At 35.8% G+C, this 21,479-nt stretch overlaps 1 pseudogene across 1 annotated transcript in view; it reads right to left on the bottom strand.

Annotated features, from left to right (window-relative positions):
- LOC306858815 (pleckstrin homology domain-containing family A member 5-like) overlaps window positions 1-21,479 on the bottom strand; it is a 169,882-nt pseudogene that overhangs the window by 28,482 nt on the left and 119,921 nt on the right. The window contains exons 5-10 of the transcript XR_013786068.1: window positions 14,985-15,105; window positions 13,159-13,263; window positions 10,641-10,713; window positions 6,880-6,980; window positions 4,021-4,136; window positions 1,389-2,246 (exon numbers count right to left, since the gene is read on the bottom strand). The product of XR_013786068.1 is annotated as a pleckstrin homology domain-containing family A member 5-like (transcript). The remainder of the gene's footprint in view (window positions 1-1,388; window positions 2,247-4,020; window positions 4,137-6,879; window positions 6,981-10,640; window positions 10,714-13,158; window positions 13,264-14,984; window positions 15,106-21,479) is intronic.

Below are 21,479 nucleotides of genomic sequence, written 5' to 3' on the forward strand. Positions count from 1 at the left end.
ATATTTTGTGAATAGTGTAGTTTGTGCTTTGTAAAATGTACACTTTTCAAACTACAAAATAAGTTTACAAAACAAACATTACAAGCAACTCAATATACATGCTAAAAACTACAAATAAGTCAAAAAGCATAAACTACAAAATAAAAACTTTACAAACTAAATACCTGCTTTTACAAAGTAATGTTTCGCTTGTAAAGTGAGTATTTTGTAGTTTGTAAAACGCATGTTTAGTTTGCAGTTTGTACTGTAATTCATAATCTAAATAGTTTGTAAAAAAGGAATTGTAAAGCATGTATTGTGAGTCTGAAAATGTGTATAGTTTGTAAAATGAACATGTTGTGAAATATAGTTTTGTGTAGTTTACAATGTGTGTAGCATTTAAAACATATAGTTTTGATGTGTTTGGTTTGTAAAGCATGTAAAGTGTGTACTGTGTAAATTGTAATACAAGTAGTATATATGTAGTTTGCACAGCATGTAGGGTAAAACATATGTAGTTTGTAGTATCTTTAGTTTGCAATGTGTTTGGTTTGTAAAGTGCATACTGCATAGTTTGTCATGCAGGGATTGTAAAGTTTATATTGTGCAGTTGATGTGTAAAGTGAGCATTTTGTAAAATGTATATTGTGTAATTTTAATGTGTAGCGTTTAAATTGTACAATTTGCAATGTGTTTGTTTTGTAAGGTTCGTAGATATGTAAAGTTTGTAATATTTATTGTGTAGTCTATAAAGTCACATGTAGTTTGTAATGCAAGTAGTTTCTATGCTTAAAACGTTTGTAATAAAAGTACTTTGTAATAAAAGTAGTTTGTAAAGTTACCTGTAGTTTGTACTGTGTAGTGTAAAATGTGTACTGTGTAACACGCAGTACGTTTGGTTTGTAAAGTTTCTAGCTCATAATGTAAAGTTTGTAATATTTATTGCTTAGCCTAAAGTCACGTAGTTTGTAATGCAAGTAGTTTTAATGTTTAAAATGTTACATATAGCTTGTAAAGTTTTTAAAGTGTGAACTGTGTACTTTGTAATGCAAGTAGTTTTAATGTGTAAAGCGTTACATGTAGTTTCTAAAGCGAGTTCTGTATAATTAGTAATGAAAGTAGCTTGTAAATTAGGTAATGTGTAGATTAGTGTAAAAATGTGTATTGCACAGCATGTAGTACGTTTGGTTTGTAAAGTCTGTAGTTTATAATGTAAAGTTTGTATTATTTATTGTGTAGTCTACAAAGTCATATACAAGCTAGTCTCTCATGGGATCATCACAACCACACTAAAAAGAAGGCTAAAAAGCATTAGAGCATTAATGAAACTTTACACACACACACTCACACAAAATCGATAAAGCAATAAAATAAGCGATATTAGCTTGAAATGAACCACTATTCCTCACCTCCTGGTGTCGTCGTCCGGGGCCCGTGTGCGGTGCGTGCGGACCCACTGCTCCAGCTGCTGCATGGAGTTGGTTCTGCTCAGGGTTCGCTCTGGTTCTGCGGACTGTGGCAGCACCGTCGTCCTCTGGGGCATCGTGTTGCTCATGTCTCCGGGGCTTCTGTCTCCTCCTCGTTCCCCAGAGCCGTTGACCTGAGCCGGCTTGTACTGACCGGACCCCGCTGCGCTCTGAAGCTGTCTGGAGGACGAGACGGCCGCAGCGATGGCCGCCGCTTGAGCCGGCTGGAGTTTGATGCTGTTGATCTTGGTGAGCGGCCGCTCCACAGCACCTTCTTTCTGGAAGCCGTATTTCTCCCCCTCCCGCAGCGGCGGGATGGGTTTCTCCGGGTCTTTGCATCTCGCATCTTTCTGCAGGATCTTCTCACCGTCTTTCGCCGGACCGTATTTTTCGCCTTCCCTCTGAAGCGTGAAATTGTCTCCGTCTTTGTGTAGTGTGTACTTCAGGCCGTCCTTCTGCAGCAGGTACTTCTCTCCATCTTTGTGGACGGCGTATTTCTCTCCGTCTTTCTGCAGCATGTATCGGTCTCCGTCCTTCTGCAGAGCGAGTCTCTGAGCGTCTTTGTGCAGATTGTAGTTGTCTGCGTCCCTCTGGAGGGTGTATCGCTCTCCATCTTTCTGCACGCTAACCCTGCCGTCTTTCTCTTTCTGCTTGTCCACGGCTTTCTGCTTCTTCTCCTCCTGGCGGAGCGTCTCACAGTTTCTCTCGTTGTTTTGGATCTCGGGTCGGGTCAGGACTCTGTGATTCAGCATGTTGTTCATCTCCTGAGGGCTGCGTGAGTCAACCTTTACCTTCTCAAGCCTGCAGAAAGAGAAAGAACAAAAAGCTTGTGAGTGAGAGAAGAAAATGAGCATTTCAGAATAAAAACAAGCTACTCAACTGCCCTAAATGTATAATATTTATAAAGAGCTTTACTACACAATCTAAACTGCGTGATACATAGCACCACTGAAACACTAAATAAACGCAAGCTCTTTCTGACCAAACATTTGTGTCTTTTAATAAAAGTCACTTTGTTTCTATGAAAAGTGAGCTGCGGTTCAATTTCAATCACAGCTGAGATCCTGTTGCTGAAAAAAAGCAAGTGTTTAAGCCTGAGAGAATTCTTCAACATCTGTGATTGTGCTAAAAGCTGTAATGAAACAAACAGACACACAGTTTCAAAACATCTTCTGCACTTATAAAGCTGTGAAAATCTCTGCTCGTCAGACTCTCTCGGGATAAAAGCGGCTCTAGTCTAGAAACTCAAAAAGGTATGACAAAAGCAATGTTATAAAGAGTGCCAAGAGTAAAGAGGAAACGCTGAAGTGACAGAAGTGGTTTCTACTGAGGCAGCTTAAACAACAATATAAATAATTCTTAACCTGGAAAACCAAGTAAAATATATTTGTATAAAAAAGCAACAATTTACATAATCTTCTTTGTTATTATTGATTTTAAGTTATTTATATTATTAATTACATATTTTGTTTTGCTTTTTAGAAACTGCTTCTTAAACTGGGGTTAAAATATACATTTAAAAATATTAACATTTTGACATTACTACTGATCATAAAGAACTTGATTTTTTCTTTCATTTATTATTTCTCTAAAATGTTTCAGTTATTTTTATTAACATTTTATTGGCAGCGGCTATTTGCACAGTGCAAATACCATATTTTTAGCAATAGATACTATTTAAACTAAGTGCATGGATTCTATTTATACTATGTTAAAATAGCAAGATTTTCTGCTATTTATACTAATTATTGCAAATCGTGGCAATTATCTGCACCTCAGTATTGTAGTACATTATAAAACAGTACGCAATAATAACGCATTGAATGTAAATTATAGTTTTAATTCAAATTATTAAATGGATGCTGCCTTATTGGGACAATAAATCCCTCCCTACACCTACCCTAACCGATACTTTTATTTTTAACTTTTTGATTATTTCCTTCATTTTTATTGAAAATAAATGCCTTTCTGATACGATATGAGATTTGCAAAGGGAGAAAAAAAGTTCGGAAAAAGGCGGGTCGATCGCGTCAAAAAGCATGCGGTTTACCATCTACGCCACTGAAACTGATGCTGAACGAGCGTCTTTTTTCAGTGTTGACTAACCCAATCACACGTTAGTGGGCGGAGTTAATGCAAACAGCCTTTGCCAACAAGGCGGTCTATTTGCACTTATTTTGCTTAAAAAAAATTCTTAACCCAGAAAAACAAATTGAGTAAAATATATTTTAGATAAAAAGAATTAACAATTCATCTTATCGCTGATCACAAAGAACAACTTTAGGTTTTTTTTCTTTGTTATTTTTGCTTTAAAATATTAATTAATTTGCATTAAAAAATAATTCGTATTTTGACAGTATTACTGATCATAAAAAACAACTTCAGATTTTATTTTATATTGCTTATTATTATTTATATTATTTACTTATTTTGTTTTGCTTTTTTGCACTCCTAACTCCTAACCTGAGAAAACAAACACTGAAATTAACCACTGTAAATGTCATTGAAGCGGTACAAGGGATTTGAATGTTTTCCTTCTGATTGGTTCAGAGTGAACTGAAGCACGTTTTCTGACCTTCTGATTGGCTCAGCGTGGACCAATGCTGCATCCGTCATAACCTTCATCCAGGACTCCATTTCTTTGGCTGTGTCAGTGCTGAAATAGTACGTCCGCATGTTTGGATGCGTCGCCTAGTTGTGAAAAACCAACACATTAACCTGAGGGAAAAAAGAGTGGATGGTGAATACCAATAAATACCTGCTTTGGGTGTCCCAGCTGGTGTCAGTGGCACAAAATGCAATAATGTTTGAGTAGTCTTTCTGAAGTGAGCAGATCTTTGTCAGGAGGATTTGAGTTGACAGACCCCCATCGTTCAGAGCCCCTCAGGAGTTTGTCTGACTGCTCGACTCTGACAGCTTTTGTCTGGATATTACAACTCGTCTTTCACAACAGTTTATATAAGCTTCAAAGTGAGATGTTTCAGTCTACATAGGCAGCATACAAAATACATTTGTATGAGATACACTCTTAATGGGTGCCGTGAGAATCCAAACAGCTGATAAAAACATCACAATAATCCACAAGTAATCCACACCACTCCAGTCCATCAGTTAACATCTTGTGACCTGTGTGTTTGTAAGAAACAAATACATTATTAAGATGTTTTATCTTTAGACCATAATCGTATTTTGGCCAGAAGCAACAGTTTGAAGTTAAAAATGTCTTATGATGGATTTGTTCCTTACAAACATGCAGGTTTTGGCTTCATAAAATGTTAACTGATGGGCTGGAGTGGTGTGGGTTACTTGTAGATTATTGTGATGTTTTTATCAGCTGTTTTGACTCTCATTCTGACGGCACCCATTCACTGCAGAGCATCCATTGGCGAGCAAGAGATGTAATTCTACATTTCTCCAAATCTGATGAAGAAACAAACTCATCTACATCTTGGATTGCTTAAGGGTGAGAGCATTTTAAGCAAATGTAAATTTGTGGGTGAACTATTCCTTTAAGGTCTAGATCAGTGGTTCTCAACGTGTGGTACGCGGAGGAATCTCCGAATTAAATCTAAATCAGGCCGCGTGTCCACCGACGCGTTTTTTCCCCCCGAGGCTAGCAAATTTTTTCAATTGTTTTAAATGGGAGCATCTTTTTCATGTTGAGCACTCGGGGGGTTTTTTCTTGGCGCCGAGAGTTGAAGAATGTTCATCTTTGGGTAAAACTTAGCGCTCATCACTGTCACTTTCTAGTTAGCTAACCAATCACAGTGGAGGAGGGGCGGGACTAATACAGCACACCGTGCTTGTACTACGACTGAACAACAATGGAGAAGTTAAAATTGCTTGTCTCCGAGTATTTATGTTTTTACCAGATGGAATTGCCGGAGTACCATAATATTGTTATGAAAAATAATGCTTGGAGAAACATTTAATTCGCGATGTGTCTGCCTTATTACTTCAGCGTATATTCCATATCATAGCAACCACAGCATCTCAACTGAAAAAAACTAAAATACGCTGCCCTCTCAAGCGCTCACAGCTGGCTTTGGTGGACACGTGGCCCGATTGTAGTTACTTGCAGCCTGTGTTGTTTTTTTAAATCAAATCAAAGTATTTTATTTACCTGGAAGTAAGCATGGTGCAGTGTTAATGTTCAAACTGTGTATTTGCAATGCTTTAATTGGCTGAAACTAATAAATATTCTTATTAGGAATAAAACTGACTCGTTTTTTTTTAACTGTGCATAGTGCTATACTGTATTTTAATGTTGGTCATAATGGTGGTACAAATATTTTCTGAGGTGGTACTTGGTGTAAAAAGTTTGAGAACCACTGGTCTAGATAATGAAAGGATGAAGACGTTTTCTGGTTAATGCGGTAAAGTATGATTAATGTGGCATTGTGCAAACTCAGGACTCACCATATTAGCAAAGCTTCATGAATCCTCACGGAGGACAAGCCACGCCATTGTGAAATAGAGAATAAGATGGAGAAAAAACAATGAGTCAACATGAAAATACCTGCACTAATAGGTAAATGACTCCACTGAGACACAAACTCTCACAGAACAAGACACAAAAATGCAGCGTCAGCTGAAAAGTGCCATCCAGCAAACACCTGTCAGGAAACTGGTCTAACTCAAGTTAATAATTGTTTTACTAAAGCCAAACTCTCGCCCTTGAGCAGGATGGCAGGATTTTATTTTCAAGGCTTGATTAAATTCACAGATGAACACACCGATCCGACCCCAGAGAGAGAGACTAAATCTGTCTAAACTTTAATTATCATGTTGATACTAAAAAGTTTTGCTGGCCTGAAGTCAGCGTAATATTTCTAATGCTTTTAATGGAAATAGTCAGGTTCCTAAAAGTGACAAGGTTTGTTTTTATAAGCTATTAGATAAGTACAAATTTTGTAAAACGATTCAATTTGGTATCAGAAACCAACAATGAACAACATTGCGTTTATTAATCTAGGTTTAGGTTTAATTTATAAACATGTTCAAAAGTTTGTGGACAGTAAGTTTTTGTTTTTAAAAGAAATTAATGCTTTTATTTTAATTAATGATTTTTATTTGATCAAATAAATGCAGCATTGATGAGCATCAGAGACTTCTTTTAAAATAAAATTAAATATCTTACCAACCTTCAAACATTTATAAAGTAGTTAAATAAATTGTTAACCTCAAATTTCATAATGACATTAAATTTAAATGACTTTAAATTGTGGCCAATAAAATAGCAGGTGCTTGTTTCACATGACAGAAAAAGCATGTGATGACGGTTTAAAAATGTTCATTTACAGCAATAAAGCTAAACATCTATCGACTGTAACTCTGTTTGAAGTGTTTCAACTCTTATTCACCTGCCCTCTTCCAAACCACATTTACATGTTAAATATGGCCACGTCTGAGAGCTTCTGAATGCGTCTCTGACCTTGAAGGCGTATTTCCTGCTTATGTGGTCGTCCACAGACAGCATGGAGATGTGGAAGCTGGGCAGGAGGATACTTCCCAAGATTCCCTCTTCCTTCTCATCTGAAGACACAAAGAGAGACGTTGAGAACATTAGCCAGGGGAACTTGTTAAACTTGCAGCTGATGACTGGGTGTTTATTTCGGCAGGGGTTTGGGTAAACACAGTCCAGCGGGGCTGATGGGAAAACTGCAGGGTTGTGTGCATCCAAGCGTGTCAATGAGGTTGTCGACTGTGGACTCTATCATTTTGATTGCAGACTGCGACCAAACTGTCAAGAGTTGCTTACCGACAGAGTCAATTCAGAGTGACAGCTGTGTTATCCGTTATTATTACCGTAATAATCCCAAAAACCGCCATTATGCCATTCATTATTTTCAACATTCACAAAAAACTCAATTTTATTTGTCAGATCGCTTAGAGGAATAACAAGCACATCTCAAGATTATTAACGATTAATAACGTTAATTAAGATTAATAACAAGCACATCTTCGTTCAGGTATGTATCATGTATCAATGGCTGAATAAAATATTCAATCATTTTCTCACAAAAAAGTCACTAGTTTTGTCCCTGAATGAATCAAATCGGTTGCATGAAAGATTCAGTGATTTCCTGAATGAATCAGTGTTTTTGAAGGAATCGACTGAGTGAATATATGACCCACTCATAAAGACAGGTCACTTGTCACAACCTACTGGCATAATGTAAACTGAAGAGAGTCACTGAAAAATCTGTATATCTATAACATGTCCATGCATGTTTATTAACAGTTGTATAATTAGTGTTAAGTAGATGTTTGAATTCCTAACCCAAAATATGGGCGATATACATTCTTGTGATGCAAGCTCAGCAGACTAACATGCTTGCTATTTCTCTGCCATAGAGACCAATGAAGACGATGATATTTCAGCACTATGATATGCAATTGTCTTTTAAAAGTTACATGGAGCAAGTTTTTGCATTTTGGGAACATCCCACACACTGAGTGCGGCTCAGATCCGTGAGGCGACGTTCAGAAGTGAAGAAAGCCGCCGGTGGCTCACAGCAGATGCCGCACTGAATCACTGACAGCAAACAAACACAGAGATGATCAGCTCTCTCGTCAAGATCAGACTCAGCGTGCTGGCTTTAGGGAAACCACATACTGATACTGCCAAAAAAAAATCAAAGCTCAGAGGAAGTTCAGCAGCAGATACAAAACTTGAACAATTCTGCACAAAATCTCAGCCAACAGTCATTAAGACTGGAGCGGTAAACAGTTGTTCTGGATATTTTCCATTAATGATTCCTTTAGTACTTTAGAGGAAGAAATATTTAGTAAAAACGAAAAATATATATATATATGCCAAAGTATATAATTATACTGCCAAATGATGAAAGATATTCTATAATAAAATTCATTTTTAATGACTTTTCAGTCTTTTTAAATGTGACAAATACAATAAATATTAAACAACAAAACTAAGACAAAAACTATCATTCAATGGTTTGGGGACTGTCAAATTTTTAAAATGTTTTTGAAAGAAGTCTCTTTATTTGATGAAAGTAATATTATGAAATATTAGTACAACTTAAAATAACTTTTTTTTTTGTAAGTGTAATTTATTTCTGTGATCAAAGCTGTATTTTCAGTCTTCAGTGTCACATGATCCTTCAGAAATCATTCTAATAGGCTGACTTGCTGTTTAAGAAACATTTCTGATTATTATCGATGTTGAAAACAGTTGTGCTGCTTAATATTTTTCTGGAAACCATAATACAATATTTTTTATTTTTGTCAGCATTAATTTTAATTAAAGAAATCTTTTGTAACATTGAAACGTTACACACCAAACTGTTGCACATTAGTGTATTTTATTCTTTCCGAAATTAGATTTAAAAAAAAAAAAAAAAAAAAAAAAAAAAAAAAAAAGGTATTGCTTTTTTGTTCCCAAACCTAGCTGACATTCAAAATGTCTTGTGCTGTGCTCAAAATGTCACCACCTGTGCTCATTTTTATTTTTAGATAAAAGCAAAACTTTGATTTTAACACATATCACCATTTTTAAATTAGTTACAAATATTTTACACCACAGTCAGTGAAAACAAGAGTTCACAAAAATCTGTAGAAACTGCATGTGTGATTAGATATCACATCTTAATTATGATGCCTTACAATGAGCTAGTCCACAATGAGTGTGTGCAGTAGCAGCTGACACGGACAGGGGGCGTCAGTGATCTCCCCTCCTCTGCTCTCGGTGGCATCATTCGGTCAGGGCCGTTCAGATCTTAATCACTAACATCCACATGCAACATTTAATCTGAGCCGTCGATACGGACTCACAGAGAGATGGAGGATATGAAGAGACAGTCTGAGCACATCTGCTGTGTGGCTAGAATACCGCTCTGTCTTCTCTGTCAGCCAATAAACAGCCTCGGTCCTCATGGGTCCGGCTGTGAAAGAAGGATCTGATTGCACTGTCGGACTGCTTAATTGCACAATTTATGGAGATCTAAGAGAGCGTCCTCAAGAGACTTCAGCATGCAGCACAACCCGTCCAACGAGACTCAAACTGGATTTTGTCCATGCATCTCCCTCATTGTGTATACTGTGAGAGCTTATTATATAAAATACTTGATTCTGATTGGTCAACCACAATATTGAACAATCAAATATTTCTGAATAGTTCTAACTACTGAGAAACTAAAACCATTTAAAATCGATTTTGAAAAAAAAAAATGTTTTGTTATACTGAGTGAAATTATTCTGAAATACAGCAAAAAATAAATATTAAAAAATAATAATAATATTAGTTGAAAAAAAATGAAAATGAGAAGTGTACTAAAATTCCTCAAATTGAAATTGTTTTTGAAAAAGTTAATTGAAATAAAAATGAAATAAATATTTAAATATAAATAAATAACTTCAATATTAGATTGAAAAATTTAGAAATGCAACTAAATAAATAAAAAAGCTGAAGTATTAAAATGACTAAAATTGAAATGAAATGTTGCCTGTTCTTTATTATCCACACACTCACACACAAATTGAAATTGTTTAAGTACTAAAATGACTAAAACTGACACAAAAACAAATTAAGCAACATACAATTATTAAAAAATAATAATAATAATAATTGTTTTAAATAAATAAAAAAACGCAAAGGCATAACACAATAAAAAATAAATAAAATGAAGAGTTTAAAAAAGTTTAAAATGTGAATAAATACTAAAATAGTATATAAACAACACTAAAATAACACTCAAATAGTGACCACTGTCACAGAGAAACAAGTTACATTCGTTTCAACTTTTATATCCATTTATTTGTTTACTTGTGAAGTAGCCATCCGCGATAAGTGAGATGTTCAGTCAAATGATCATTAGTGCAAAAAAACCTCATCAGGGGAATTCTATTGAGATAACATGATATCAAGATAATGACTGGCTGACAGTAAATTATCCATTATAGAATTATTAAACTAATAATATGCATTTAAGAACTAGTTCTTTTTAACGAATCAATAAAGACTCACTTTTGAATTCCTGTGTTAGCAGTTTGAATCAGTCTAATGACTCACTCACTGAATCACTCAGAATGAACCACAAAGGGAATCAAAAGAACCAAATTGAATAATTAGTGATTAAAAATAATTATGTGGAAACATTCAGTTCATAAACAGGAAAATCAGACACATTGTTGCGTTGATGAAGTGTTTGTAAACTGAGACACTCGACTCACCTCTATAGTAGAAGAGGCACATGTCACACAGAACAAACCATCTCTTCTTCCACATCTTCATCCCGGTACTGTCCTGCAAAATCCAGCAGCACAGCAGCCGTCAATCAAACCAGCCGACCAATCACAGTGCAGCACAGAAAGCCCCGCCCCTATCCAACGCATGCTAATTTTCCTCAAATATCTCTGCTTTGTTTGCTGCTGTTCTCCAGAACGGAAACTCTCTTTTGTTAAGGCGACATTTATTTGAGGCATGAATCATTCATATTCCTCCCTCGTGTTTTACTGTTTGTTGTGTTAATGTTTGCACCATGTAAGCATGTAAATTTTAATTCAGACAACAAAGCCTGATGATTTTGCTTGTGCTGCGGGAGCAGCTTTGATGGAGGATGTTTGGGGAAGAGGAGAGACCACCTCTAAAGTCGTGTTTATCGTGGAAACACGCTGCTTTCAAAGGAACGCTGGCGCAGCGATCGCACACACAAAGAGGCGCTCAACTTACTGATGCGGCCGTAACACTTTATGTGTTTCTCCATCTGCCTTTAATGAGAAGCGGTTCTGAAAAATATGATGCAAAAGCACCAATGTGCTTGTGGAGTCGTGCATGGCCTGCATAAAAACACAGGCAGATGAAGCGTTTGATGGATAAGCTTTTAAGTGCAGGCAAATCTCAGAAAACCTGACCATCAGCAACTAAATAACCATCAAAACTGTTCAAGTGATAACTTATATCTCAGTTGGTCATGCACTGTGATATAAACATGATTATTTAGTTTGTTTAATACATTAGAGTACTAAGGAAATGCATATCATTAGTATCATGCAAAACAAAATTATATTAATATATAATTATAATAAATAAATTATAAAGTACCTTTTTTTATAAAAAAAATTACCAAATTTTATTTAATTTTTGCATTACGGTAATGAGAATCTATGACTGAACGTGCTTAATTGTGAGGAAAATATAGTTATAATGCTAAAAAACCTCAAGGATTCAAAAATATAATATTCATGCTATATATATATATACATTTTTTGCTTAAGTACATTAGAATATCATGGAAATGCATATCAGTACCGTAATGAAAACAAAATAATAAAAAACATACAAATATAATTATATTTAATAAATTATAAAAAAAATTACATACATGTATACATATGGCCACCTCATTCACAACTGCTGCCTGTCACTTTTTTCTTGAAAAGGACTGCGTTTATTTAGAGGCAGAACATCTTTATGACCACATCAAGTTTCAGACGCGTGCTCTAATGTCGCCTCCTTGCCAGGCGTGAGTCAAACGAGTGCGTAAAAGATACTGTGCTCGTAGCACGCTCTTCAAATACACACACAAAGGTGCCGACGCTCGCTGTAGCCTCTATCTTCATATCAAACAGCGAAAGAAACTACGTGCATGCAATGTCGTAGTTATGCCGTCAGTTAAGGCATGAAGTTACCAAAAAGGCGATTAAAGCTGCCTTAAAACTGTGTGCATGCATGCAATGTTATATATGCATCACATTTAAGAACATGTCTCTGAAATGGTTTTAAAAACTGTCCTGAGGCACCCCAGCACTGTCTCCCTCATCAAAAACACCCGATTCAACTCGTCAGCTCATTAGTAGAGACTTTAAGACCTGAAGTGGGTCAGAAAAGGTCAAGAGAGTTGTGAGAAAATAAGATGCATGGCAGATCCACGTCACGTTCAGCAGCAGCTTTTAAAGCAATAGCAGGCAAATAAGCTAATAACCAGCTGCTGTGATGTCTATTAATCCAAGAAAAAAAGAGGAAATCAATAACTTTTATAGTTTTAAGGGGTTCATCTATATTTAATTTAGAATTTAGTGTTTGGTAAGTATTCATTTTCTGTATATTTCTGCAGAAGGGCACAGGTAGGTAAATATGTAATTTATTATAATGGGTTCGTGTGAAGATTGTTTTAAGTTCACTTAAATTAGAAGTTAAATAAATGTTAAAATGTATAGCTCTCAATTATACTGTAATGCTGAATGGCTACAGTCAATGGTTAAATATTCAGGGGAAAAAAATATTTTATAGAGACATCAGTTGTATTGATATCAGTGATGCTGGCCTTCAATCAGAAAAAAGATGCCATTAAAGAAATATTAAAAATATACTGTCTTTATTTTGTTTGTACATTGTACATTTGAAGATTGCATGTGAAATTATTGCAATATAAAAGTATATTTAAAAACTTAAATTTTTTCCTGTTGATGTATTTTAGAGTATCATGATGCAAACCAAAAGTATATTAATGTATAAATAAAATTATATTTAATAAATAATACATCAAAAATAAATAAATAAATAAAATTAAATTGTGTAATAAATGTGTTTATTTATTTTTATTTAAAAAAAGAAAAAATAACTTGCCAAAAATCCTTATAATTTTTACAATGCTACATACATACTTTTTTGTGTACATTTATACATGAGATTCTCTCACACATATGGGAAGGTGTATTATCGGTTTGTAGGAGCACCAGAGCCACAAACCTGTTTGTAAAGCCAGCCGTTTTTCACCACCGGGGCATTGGGGTTCCTCTTGATGGAGTTGGACCTCTTGCCAAAGTTGTGGACTTTCTTTGAGGACCTGGACAGCTGCAAACAGGGGAGAGAAGAGAATTCTCAGAAACGACAAGCTTGCCTGTATGCATTATTCATCGATGGAGCTGTAAATAATTACAACTTACTAGTGAAGTCGTTTAGCGCATGCATTATGAATCAACAGCATTTATGAACTCTCAGAAAGTTAAAAAACACACGGACAACAATCTGAGGAGCGCATATCTGTCATTGGTCTCGCTCTAATGAGACATAATCATACAGATGAGCAAGTCGCTGATCTCTGGACTGATGTGGATTCATGTCCACCGACCCCTCCAATGATAAATGCTGACAATAAATCATCAGAATGAAAAACCAGTCTCATTTCATCATTTTAGCATCTTCTGAGACAAACTGACATTATTATCTGAGAAAAAAATTAGCCTTATGAACGTAAGTGTTCATGTATTTATACAAGCACTAGGATTTAGTGCATTCATTTAATTAATTAGGGAAAAATAACATGAAATTTATTAAGGCATTTAACACACATTTAATGCCCCTGTATGAGTTTTTGTCTTATATTTATATAAATTCAATTCAGCAATAAATTAGAAGTACATATTATGTTCTAGATTAGACACAATATTGTCTTTTTTAAAGGCACAGCAGAACTTTTGTGCATCTCCGATCAACAGATAGCAGTATTTTGTTTCTAAATAAATCCACATTTTGAACAAATCAGGTGAAACAATGATTTAATCATACAGAGAACCATTTACTTCATTTCTAAATGAATCAGCTGTTTGAATGAATTGAATGAAGTGACTCACTCATTATCCAAGACATTTACTGCCACCTACTGGCAGTTTTAGTTTCTTATTTAGATTATTTATTATTTTATTAAATAATAATAATAAATTCATTTTAAAACTAATTAAAAATAAACAATTCAATAAAGAATGAAATAATTTTTAACTAATTACAATTAATTAAAAAACCCATTACATTTGTGGCATTATTTATGCAATTGTTAATGCAGTGTAAATGCACCTCGAAGCTGCAATAAATGGTCTGTAAATATACCTAAATACTAATTCAGATACAGCTTCTGAAAAAAAAATATATATATTTGATGTTGAATCAAATAAAATATTTATTTCCAAATCTACTTTTTGTCTGGGGGGGGGGGGGGGGGTTTCTCAGCCAAATTTGATTTGGGTAATTAATTAGATTAAAATGTTTAATCGCTTGATAGCCCTAATTTATATATGTACATACTGTATGCATCATTTATTTATTTGATATTTCATTGTTTATCTTGTTTGGGTGTTTTCGTGTTATACAGAGTTTAGGTGGGTGATATTTTGAATGATATTTTCGGTGGGTTGTCTGAATGACAAGTCGACTAGTCTTTCGAAAGCCTTAAATAACGAGTCTGATTTAGAAACTTCTCAGAGACCATCCACAATTTTTTATGCAAGATATTGCATTAAAAATGCATGATGGAAACACTAAGATTGAATGAAGGTGCAGAGAAAAACATCAATGACTGCTTGAGATGGATTTTTAACTAGCCGAACAACTAGTCCTAACCCATTGCATTTTTTATAATACTCTATATCAACTCAGCATCACAGAGCAAAGGCAATGAAGCAAATGTGCAGTAATGAGGACAATAATTGTGTAACATTCTATTGATGCATGATGGGACAGTCCAATCTGTCATGCTGGAACTAGGCCAAGGTCAGTGAGTGAGTGAGTTAGTGACTCACTCTGGTTGTGGGGCTGCTGGGATGTGTGGTGTAGTCTGAGCCGCCCGTGTAGTTCGATGCTTCGCTCATGGTGCTGGTTGGGCGTTCTTTCTTCTCAGCCGCTGGTGCTTTGGTCGCTGGTCTGGAAGAGGTGAGGGGAAGACAAGAGGAGGAACATCACAAATTAATTTAATTTGTACATCATTCAGACTTATGGGAAGATTCTGGGTTATTTATAGTATGTACTGCATGCTGTCGACAACTACAGACAATAATTTTCTGCATGCAAAGTCACCATGGTTTATATTTTATGCATAAATAAATAAATAAATAAGGGTCCTTAAATCTAATTTTCCTGAATTCTGTTGAATTTTTGAACATGTATTTATTTCGCATGTATATTTATGTGACGAATAAATATAAATGTAAACATATTGTAAAACACACAAGTCATATTTCAAGATTACTGCATATGAATTGGCAGGATTTTTAATCTACATGATGAATATTTATTTGCATTTATAATTTATTTAAAACAGGAGTCATGAAGACTAACATATTAATTTAATGACATATTCTGTTGCCAGCATTCATTGCAGGATTCAAAGTGATTTTGCATGATAGAAACCTAGTCTGGATTACAAATAACATTTTTAAGAGGAACTGCTTCAACAAAAACAGACTGCAGATCTATTTACCAATTCATTTTTACCAATTAAAGACGACTGTGGTAATCGACAGCAAGCCAAACCTGACATCAGATTTAAAATAACCAGAAGACTCTGTAAAGGCCGAGCGATTACTGTGCAGATAAACAAAGAAAGTTCTGGAGCTTTTGCGAGACACTCAGGAAGTTCAGACCTCTAAATGGTTGTTTTAATAAGCCAGAGCACTTCAGCATTGAGACAGATCGAGAAAGAGAGAAATAGAGGAGACAGGACCCATGCATCAAAGCAATTACTCACTCCACGTCTCCGCTGATCTACTCCCACACAATTGACAACCTTAAATGGTCTGCCATCTCCGGCTCTGACATACCGCAGACGCAGTTTATGACCCAGTCAAGCTGAAGGGCAAAAGCAAACCCAATGCCAGAAAAATCTAAGTTGTAAAGCAAACGCCACTGTCTTATTTAACGAAAGTGCAGAGAAAACAATAAATACGGCCATAAACTCTGAAATCCCGCGGCACACAGACGCTCAGTCGGGAGGCTCTGTCCCGTAGGGTTGGCCTATATTTCCACGCTACGGTAGAGCGACGACGTCTAGGGAAAGCGCTGCTATCTGGAGCAAGGGAGAGGAGAGCACACCATGGTAAAAAATAAGAGCTGTCTGGCTTCTGGGTCACATTGCAAGAGGAAAACACTTTCTGTTTTACAAAAGGCTGAATACTAACAGCGGTTAAACAGTCTGTTATTTGCATCCCACAAACTGCATCAGGAGGTTAAATGCATGTTTGTGCATTTAAAGGGACGGTTCATTCAAAACTGACTTCTGTGTCACGTCGTTTCAAACCTGTGTGGCTTTATCTCTTCAGTTGAACACAAAATGAGATGTTTTGAAGAATATCCTGGCTGCTTTTTTCAGTATAATGAAAGTGAAGGAAAACTGAAGATGTCCAACAAGGCAAAAAAAAGCATCAGAAAAGTGGCCCGTATGACTCAAGCACTGTATCCCAAGTCATCTTATGTTATAAAATAGCTTTGTGTGAAGAACAGACCAAGACTGAAGAAGCAATTCACTGAAAATCTTAACATCTGTCCCAGCTCTCTGAGGACAAATCATTCTAATGAGTTGGATGTTTTTTCATGTCGAAGAGTTTTATTAATCAAAATACAAATTAATCAAGTGCAATCAATGTGAAAATAGCCATTTATGTATCAAGTTATTCTACTATTATAAAATTGTATCTGCCTGTATGTGTAGAGGCCTGCATAAGAATGGAATGCGCAGATGTATGGTGTAAGGTAAAGCTGCACATCCTGTTTTGACATTATAGGGTCTCTTCCTTTAACGTAACATAAATTGGGGCCTATTGTCTGCTCTAGGAAACAGATGGAGACTGTTAAGCAATAACAGTATAGGAAATGTATAGAACACGTCTTAGGGCAAAAACTGTATTTAAGAGGGAACGAACACAGATTTGGGAGATTCACTGCAGGGTCTCTCGGTTTTATTGTCTCTGATAATAAAATCTAAATTCTGGCATCAAAACCCCACGACTCTGAGAATGATTCCTCATAGCACTGGCAGAAGCCACCACATTCACTACCCAAATAATAAAAAAAAAGTTAATTGTTGATTCTTAATTGAGTGGCCAACATTGAATTGCAATTGAATTTAAGTGCATGTTGTCCTATTTCACTTAATTTAAGTATGAACAAGTTAAAAAAAAAAAGTTGAAAAAATATGCAAGAATTGCATCAGGACAAAAAAGTTCAAATAAGATAAAAAAAATATATATATTTTTAATTTAATTTAAAGGGGTCATATGATGTGATTTCAAGTTTTCCTTTCTCTTTGGAGCTGTTTGTGCATAGATAAGATGCAAAGACTAAAGTCTCAAAACCAAAGAAACATTCTATATAAAAGTTAAGACTCGACCACACCCTCCTAAAACAGCTCATTTAAACACGCCCCCACATGTCTACGTCACGGTGTGGGAAGATTTGCAAAACACCGCCCAAATGTATACGCAAAGAAAGAAGGTGGAACTATTATTCTGGCTGTAGTATTGTTGCTGCCGCTGGCGCCACGTCCTGGAGACGCTGTGTTTCGTTGTGAAAAAAGAAAGTGAAACTATTTTGTTTGGCTTCCAAAAGAGGACACAACTAGAAGTGGTTAAGTTGTATTTACAACTCTGCTCCAGAACAGTTCAAGCCAAATATTAGAGTGTGTACAGCGCATTTTACAGAGGACTATTTCCTGGACCTGGAAGAGTAACGTTAGCCTACAATGCCAGCTGTGCACAAAGGCTGTTTCTATAAAGTGGGGAAATTCCAACTTTGCAAGGACAGTCTGGCGCTTCTGACTCACAGCCTGTTAGTACGTTTCTGTCACTGACAATTCAAATGCAAGTTTTGAGCAGTGCTTGTTGTTTGTCGTTTCTCCAATCACAAATGCAGTATAATGTTTGCAGTATAAAAAGACAGTACAAGTCATTATAATCAATAATTATGTCCCCATTGGAAGCAACAAATGCCTCGTTTATAATGGGTTTTATTGTTTTTGTGTCGTCGCACCGGGACACGGCATCACAATGTGGTGAGGGGCGTACCATTTCCGTCACATGCTTGAGGTACTCGGCCAATCACAACGCACTGGATAGCTGGCCAATCAGAGCAGGCCTTGCTTCTCAGAACGATGAGCTTTGTAAAAATCGACAGGTTTCAGAGAGGCGGCATAGAGGAGCAACAATAATGTAGAGCAGTGCTTCTCAAAGTCCGGACTCCGGTCCGGATCCGGACCCGGAGGGAATTCAATCCGGACCCGCTTCTATTTCATATTTCACGAACACTAATTATATTTCCTACTTTGATAAACGCACGTTAAACTTGTAAATCATTTGTTTATTTTTTTCTTATTTTTTTATGTCTTTTTGGAGAAGGTCCGAAATTGCAGGCGAGATATTGAAACTTTTCCTTCATGACATTTGTTGTCATCATGACATCCAGTGAGCGTATGACGTTTGACGTAATCGGGCGACATTTCACCGCTAATATTTTTATTTTTTTGTTTTGTTTTGCTATCACTTATATTATGGCAATTTGTCTTATAGCAGTGCCCAGTGTATACATTTATTTGTGGCGGCTTGTCACAATATCAAAACTGACCGCTATAATAGAAAACCGTCCGTTTTCTTCAGAAAAGCTTTGATGCCAATTTTAATTTGGTCTTTCCTGTAATGGCTGATAAAGTAGCGCTTATTTGATTACAGTCGTTACCGGGGAAACAGCTATACATCACGCTCCAACAGCGCCTCCTGCTGGCAGAGAATCAACTTGCATTTGCTAGTCTGCGGGAAACACTGGTGTCTGTCAGCAAACATAAACAAAAAAGCATGCTTCAGAACTGTTTTGAGAAGGTGCTTAAGTTTTGAGCCATGTATTATTACTATGAATTAGGCTACTACTACTACTCTTACTATCTTGTGCCCTGCAATAACCATTTACGCAAACTCTCTTTTGATATAAAGGGAAAAAAAGAGAAAATCGGCCCAAAAATCAGCATCATATATCGGCCATAGGCTGCCCTGATTTCTAAATATCGGCATTGGCCAGAGAAAAAACATTATAGGTCGACTTCTACTGCTGACACTTAAATTAATTGTTTTGCCACTTTTGCACTTGTTATTAAAGTATTTTGAATGCAAAGGGAACCTTTTTTTTTTTTTTTAATTAGTGTTTATTTGTTATATGTTATGTATGTTTATTAAAAACACGTTTTGTAATAACCAATTGTTCCGGACCTTTGACACTGATGAAAATTCAGATTTGGACCTTTGAATGTAGACTTTGAGAACCCCCGATGTAGAGTATATGGAAAATAATGTGTTTTTTTAACCTTAAACTGCATAAACGCATTGCATTACACCAAATAATATTCTTTTTTGCAACATCATATGACCCCTTTAATTTAAAAACAACTATCTGGACTATTTTTATGATGCTTCCGAGTGCTTCATATAAAACTCCTTTAAAACAGATAAAAAAAAAAAATGAAAGTGAATTTTTAAGTGTGTATCAAGACAAATACATTCATATTTAAGATATAATCTATGAAAACAAGTCTTGATATCTCAGTGTTGCTTCCCAGGCAAAGTTAACTTGTTTCAAGGATTTTTAAACTTTAAAAAAGTATTTTTTTTTAGCACATTTCTTTGATAGAACGTGAGAAGACTTTAAATGACATGCACGGGTTCACTGGACTACTTTTATGGTGCTTTCGGATGCTTTTTGAAGCTTATTATAATTGCTCTGAAAAAAGAAAGTCATAGAGTTTTGGAACAACACGAAGGTGAGTAAATGAAGACATTCTGGATGAACTACTACTTTAACAAACATGGTTTGCATGTGTGCTCGCCGTTTGACACAAGCATCTGATTTTGCATTGGAAAGAAACACAAAGAGACACTTTGTGAGATGGTGAAAACAGTCAGCAGTCATGCACACACCAGCACCACGAAACATACAAAGCATTACACAACTCCATCCCGGAGTCGTTTAAGGAAGAACAGGGTCGAAAGCCGGGTCAGGGTAGCACAGAGATCCAAGTACGACCTTCCAGGCCTCTGATCTCAAATTAAATTGAGCATTCAACACGGCTATTAGCGTTCATTAATTAATCTCTTCTCAAATAATGAGCTTTAGTGTGCGCTTGATAGCCACGCCGGCGGCCATCATTCAGCTGACATCTGACGGCGTCTTTAGAGGAAGAGTGGCAGCAAGTGTGAAATTAGCCGCATGTGGAGCGCCTAAAGCACGCAGAATCCAGAGATAATTGACGGAGGGGACGTTCAGATGGGTTTGTGGGTTGGCTGGGCACCGGCTCGACTGGAGGTCATCGGCTAAAACGTGTGAGTCATGCTAGGCTTTAAAAGTCTCTGTCTGCCACCATTTGTTTCACGCCCTTCAACTCATCATTTTTATTTGCAGCAGCATCATTTGAGGAGGTTAAGCTCAGAGGCCTGGAAGAACGTTAAGAAAATATCACAAAATTGGTGTCAGATTGTCTGCATGTATCTGTTAGACCTGTAATGCTAAGGTGTGAAACATTACAGAGCTCTTGTTTTCAAAGGTGTTAAAGCATCAAGAAATGTCACCTGTTGTATTTCTAAGTAAATGGAGACATTTAATGAACAAAATGTGGGTGGGAGCTCATTTTGATAGGAAAAAAGTTGCCCATTTAAGGTCGCTCAAGGGGATTGGTTGAAAAGTGAGAGGGATTTGTGATGTCATACAGAAATCAAAGTCATCTCAGTAAAATCAGTGGAGCTAAGTTATATATTTTATATAAAATATTATGATTTTTTTAAAGCTTCAGTATAATGTGAATAATTCAAAATAAGACAATGAACATCTAATTAAAAAAGAAAAGTCCATTTAGATTGAAGCAGTGTTATTTTAATATAACTGACATCCGATTTTAGTTATTGTAAAATATTTTGAATTAGATATAACAATTTTATATGTTCTTAAAATGCACCTTTCAGTAATGACCCTCTGTGACTTAATGTTCGTCTTCTGGATCATTGCTAAGTCAGCAGTCTTCTCCATTATTGTGGTTTCAAAGAACAAGAGATACTCAGAATTTATACTGTAGGGATGGTCATTAATTGAAACTTAAATGTAAATATTCTAATATTTTGAGATACCGATTTTTGACTTTCATGCGCTGTAAGCTCTAATCATCAAAATTAAAACAAAAAAAAAAAGTTTGAAATGTTTTACTTTACATGTAATTAATCTAAAATATATTAAAGTTTCACTTTTTTAAATAAGTTACAAGAAAAAAATAA

The sequence above is a fragment of the Barbus barbus genome (genome assembly GCF_936440315.1).
Source record: "Barbus barbus genome assembly, chromosome: 39".
Taxonomy (NCBI): Eukaryota; Metazoa; Chordata; class Actinopteri; order Cypriniformes; family Cyprinidae; genus Barbus; species Barbus barbus.